This window comes from Triticum aestivum, chromosome 4B, assembly GCF_018294505.1.
Source record: "Triticum aestivum cultivar Chinese Spring chromosome 4B, IWGSC CS RefSeq v2.1, whole genome shotgun sequence".
Classification (NCBI taxonomy): Eukaryota; Viridiplantae; Streptophyta; class Magnoliopsida; order Poales; family Poaceae; genus Triticum; species Triticum aestivum.
In genome coordinates, this window is record NC_057804.1 from 637,131,463 (window position 1) to 637,136,982 (window position 5,520).

General features: G+C 47.4%; 1 long non-coding RNA gene across 2 annotated transcripts; it reads right to left on the bottom strand.

Moving 5' to 3' along the window:
* Positions 1–1,082: 1,082 nt before the first annotated feature.
* LOC123089516 (uncharacterized) lies at positions 1,083–3,498 on the bottom strand. Of its 2 annotated transcripts, XR_006442310.1 has the most exons (9): positions 3,372–3,498; positions 3,217–3,279; positions 2,595–2,779; positions 2,362–2,510; positions 2,209–2,264; positions 2,035–2,133; positions 1,652–1,752; positions 1,471–1,561; positions 1,083–1,251 (listed from the first exon to the last, which is right to left on the bottom strand). It is a non-coding gene; the product is annotated as an uncharacterized lncRNA (long non-coding RNA). The 2 variants fall into 2 exon arrangements; XR_006442309.1 differs by having other exon boundaries at positions 2,362–2,779.
* Between the last annotated feature and the right edge of the window lie 2,022 nt (positions 3,499–5,520).

The following is a 5,520-nucleotide window of genomic DNA, read 5'->3' on the forward strand; positions in this document are numbered from 1 at the left end:
AGCCTCCACAAAGTCTGTTTCACCCGAAAGGCAAGAGTCCTTCTCGGACTCCAGGGCCAGACGCCAGGGTTCCCGGCATCTGGCCCTTGGACTCCGCAAAACTTCCTTTTGCGCTTTCCAAAAACCTTGTGGGCTTTCCCCTTTGGCCCAAATAACGTGTTCTCGTTCCCAAACATTTCGGGAAACATCCGGAACCCCTTCCGGTGAATTCCGGAACTCTTCCGGAGATCAAACACTATTATCCCATATATCAAACTTTATCTCCGGACCATTCCGGAGTTCCTCGTCATGTCCATGATCTTATCCATGACTCCGAACAACATTCGGTTACCAACATACATAACTCATATAATACTATATCGTCAACGAAACGTTAAGCGTGCGGACCCTACGGGTTCGAGAACTATGTAGACATGACCTAGAACTTGTTTCCGGTCAATAACCAATAGCGGGACCTGGATGCCCATATTGGCTCCCACATATTCTACGAAGATCTTTATCGATCAAACCGCATAACAACATACGTTGTTCCCTTTGTCATCGGTATGTTACTTGCCCGAGATTTGATCGTCGATATCCAATACCTAGTTCAATCTCGTTACCGGCAAGTCTCTTTACTCGTTACGTAATACATCATTCCGTAACTAACTCATTAGCTACATTGCTTGCAAGGCTTATAGTGATGTGCATTACCGAGAGGGCCCAGAGATACCTCTCCGACAATCGGAGTGACAAAACCTAATCTTAAAATACGCCAACTCAACATGTACCTTTGGAGACACCTGTAGTACTCCTTTATAATCACCCAGTTACGTTGTGACGTTTGGTAGCACCCAAAGTGTTCCTCCGGTAAACGGGAGTTGCATAATCTCATAGTTACAGGAACATGTATAAGTCATGAAGAAAGCAATAGCAACATACTAAATGATCAAGTGCTAGGCTAACGGAATGGGTCATGTCAATCACATCATTCTCCTAATGATGTGATCCCATTAATCAAATGACAACACATGTCTATGGTTAGGAAACATAACCATCTTTGATTAATGAGCTAGTCAAGTAGAGGCATACTAGTGACTATATGTTTGTCTATGTATTCACACATGTATCATGTTTCCGGTTAATACAATTCTAGCATGAATAATAAACATTTATCATAAAATAAGGAAATAAATAATAACTTTATTATTGCCTCTAGGGCATATTTCCTTCATTTTCTACTAGTGTTACTTCCCTGCTTGCCACCTCATCCTACAGTGTGTAGATATCAATTAGTAGGTTATACAGGCTGTTGACATTTAAGAGAAGCACATAGCAAGCTAAGGAAAGGAATACTACAATGGTGAAAACTCCATTTTTCCAGTTATTAATTAATTGTTTAATTTGGTTATAAAAGAGACTTCTTAGGAATTATGCACTTGTAAGGAAAGGAATGTAACAACACTATCAAGGGACAGTTTTTTGATATACCTATAGAAAATTTATCTCTGCATGGCCAGTGTAGAGCAGTCACTACTTTGTTTTCTTTGTTACCCCAGCTCTCTTTCCAACACCAGTGCCCCTTAATCGCAAGGTGTCATAGTCAGAAATGAACTGGGACATCTGTATAAGGTGAAAGAACAAAAAGATAAATATACATCATAGGTCGTACCTTTTGTTCTTGATCATCAGAGTCTGGTCATCTTTGTCATTCTTTTCTTCAACAGCAGGTGAAGAAGGTTCAGCTGGATCGTCATGTTTGCTCTCATGCACCTAGCAAACCAAGCAAGTTGACAGCAGAGGAACATTAGACATTGATACACGAAGGTAAATATCTATATATTTTTTATCTTGATAAAACATGTGTTATCAACTCTATTTCATTGTGTTAGATAGGCACCCTACTGTATTAGTACAAATGAGCAAGGAATAAGAGAAACCTATTATAATGAATGCATGAATCATTGGTTTTCGTACAACCGAGTTGCCTTTCTATGAAATCTAAAAGATATGCATCCATAGGTATTTGAGATGAGGAGTATAAAGAAGCCTGACCTTGTCAGCCTCGGCAAGCTTCTTCAGAGGTTCTTCCAGTGCAGTAGTTTGCTTATCAGTACCAAGAAACAAAACACGCCGCTTGGACATGGTGATTTGCTGTGAAAGGAAACAGCAGCATAAGTGCAAGCAAGGAGTGTGATACATTGCAATTATCTGTTTCAAAAGGTATACCCTGGGGGTGTAGCTGGAAGAAGGGCAGCACTGAGCTTTGAAGTGGGTGTGCGTGCCTACACATCAAAAGGCAGTTAGCATAACTGAAACAGTTTGCTGCCATTCAGATTAAATCTGCAACATGGCAGAGAGGAAACTAAACAAGGCACATACCTCGGCTGTAGATGTTTTATAGCCTATAGTAAGGCTGCCTGATGAGCTACCAGGCTGTGCATTATAGATGTTTAGTGTGTTTGGTGTAAACATCCCAGAAGACACTGGACTGCCAACCAGTGAAGTAGGCGCTGATGCTCCAGCCGTCCCTGGGACATAGTCAAACACGGACGAGCTTAACTCGGGTTTGTAGGTCTCTATAATCCTCACAACTTGGAACGACAACTGCTCACTGTTGACATTAAAGCTTCTGCTTGCAATGGACACAAGGAGCTTGTACTTCTATCCAATAAGCTGGGTAAGTTCTGGTGGAGCAATCCTGTCAACCATTGGCACACGAGCCATCTCCTGGATTTCTTGACTTCAGCGAGCAGAATGGAGACGCGGCGACGAGCTAAACGGAAATTCCTATAACAATCTGTAAAATAGAAAGGGAAACAATCAATACAGAACAATGACATGCAACCATATAGGATCTATAAAAAAACTAACCAACTGCACCGGAAGAGAGATCAGAACACAGGAGAAAGCACCAAGCATTAAAAACACACTGTGTGCTGCAATGCTCTTCCAAAACAGGCAAAACAAAAGCGCTTATCCATCCAAACGAAAACAGTAAAACAAGCAACAAAATAGAAGAAAAACAAAAAGACACATCGCCTTCAAACATCACTATCTCACAAAAGTATCAGCATCAGCATATCCTCATACAAGCCGCGGAAACTGACACCGCGAACCATGCATAACTAACGCAAGATGAAAACACACGACAACATTCATCGAGCAACCCTCGCGCATTTCATCAAACACCTAACAGGCATGCACCCATAGAGAAGCAGAGAGGCTCAAACTAACCTGGACAGCAAGGACGGAACGACCCACGCTCCTACGAAGGAGCCAACGCGAAATCCAAGGAAGCTGCGCACGAAGGGAGCAAATGGAAACATACCAGATCAGTAAATCATAGAAACAACGGCAGGAAAGAACCGGAGGAGCAGAATAGAAAGAACCTCAACCAACATCACCAATGAAGGAACGGATGGCCATGGTGCAGAGCCGGAGGACAGAGCATTCGAACGGGATGAAGCGATGCGACGAAGAGAGCGGGCAGCAAGTGGGGGAAGCGAGCGTGCATAGAATGAGAAGCGGGAGAAGAAGAAAAGGGGGAAACCGAAGAGAAAAGGAGGCCCTTGCCCACCGCAAGTCCGCAACGGCACACCCAACTCGCACAGAGCGGCATCGGAACCCACAAAGCAGACACCGACACGCGGCCTGCGTGGGGTCAGAGCCCACTGTCAGTGAGAGCGGCGAACACGCGCAGGGCACTCAGCAGCCTGGGCATGGCATACGCACGCGACGCCGCAACGGCCCCATGAAGTTACACACGCACGTCCACCACGCATCGGGCACAACAGCATGGCACCCAGCAAGCCACACCCCAGGAGACGCGGGCGAGTCACAGACCAGCGGGCCCATCCCAGCGCAGTGCCCACAGTCAGCAGCACGGACACGCCCGCGAACGGAGCCGAAATCACTATTCTGACCCTTTCAGCAAACTTTGTCACAAAATGAACTCGACATGAAAGTATTTCATGATCTGACCCTTTTAGCAACGCCATAGCCCGCGCCGTTTTTGCCCAAAATAAAAACGCTGAGCTAGCTAGCGTTCCTGTCCAAAAAAGAAACGCCGAGGTAGCTTACGTTGCGGACACGTGAGAAACGCCATAGGGCTTTGGCGTTTCTGCCCTGGACAGCAACGCCAGGAGCTTTGGCGTTTCCATGATGCGTCGCCTGGTTGTAGCTTCAGAGCAGCACGGCATGCATGCCACTAGTGGTGCTTGCCTGCCTGAATTTACGGGTCGGTCAGACCACTGACCACTGCATGCACGATCGACGTGAGTATGAGGGGCAACATGACAAGGCCATGCTACTGGTATGTTTAGCAACCACCTGGCAGCAGCATGCGTGCATGCACCATGCATGTGGTGTGCTTAGCACTACGCGTAGGGAGACAGGGCCATGCATTTGCACGGCGCGCACACATGCATCTGGCTGCGTGATTATTCCTCCTGAATCGACTAGACGTCTCACTGTATATCCACACCAACAGTGAAGCCGGAAACGCCATGGCCCCTGGCGTTTGTAGCCGAGCAAGAAACGCCAACCGTATTGGCGTTTCCAACGAGCCGTGTCAGCGAGCGACGCCAGCTCGGCCTGAGCAGTAACGCTAGCTAGCTCGGCGTTTTCATGTGGAGCAGAAACGCGAGCTTGCTCGGCGTTTCTATGTTGGGCTGCAACGCCGCGGGCTGTGGCGTTGCTAAAATGGTCAGATCGTGAAATACTTTCATGTCAAGTTCATTTTGTGACAAAGTTTGCTGAAAGGGTTAAAACAGTGATTTCGTCCCGCGAACGGTAACAAACGACCTGAAGGAAAAGCAATTTGACTAGTATCACGACGTGACGCGGCATGGCGATGGTGCCCGCTCCATACGCGAGCCTCTCGGTCAGCAGAATCCCATCCGCCAACCCTGGTCAGCAGAATCACGAACCGATCTAGACGCGGGAGGCCGCTCGCACACAGAAAAACAATAGCCGTGACACCGACCCGCGGCACCAAAGAGAAGGTAGGCCCACTTACAGTTGGGAGCGGAAAGCACAGAAGGGGCGACCGGAAAATGCGCAGCGCCCACGACGCCCGCCCGCCCGTGACAATCGCGCACGCGGCACGGCAGGATCGGCCGCCCAGCACCCGAAAAAGGCTCACCCAGCCAATCCGATGAGAGGCCCAGCACACAGGTCATGGGCTGCACGAACTCACCCAACGGTCAAAACGGAAACAACCGAAGATCCAACGTCAACGAATAAAGAAAGCTGTTGTTTGACCAACATCCAACGGTCGAAACTGGAGCAAATCGAGGGGCAACCGTAGAGACGAGTTGGCTAGCCTCATTATATGTTAAAATTATGCATGATCACACAAGCAGTCATCACCTTCCATAGTTTCTGCGTGCTCCAGATATTAGCAGGATACCGAACGGTGCCCCATCGAGATTGCGAAACACCAAAGGCACGCTCGACGTCCTTCCTAGCACTATCTTGCTCTTGGGCAAATCATTTCTTCTTCTCTCCGACAGGGTTGGGTATTGTCTTGACAATAGC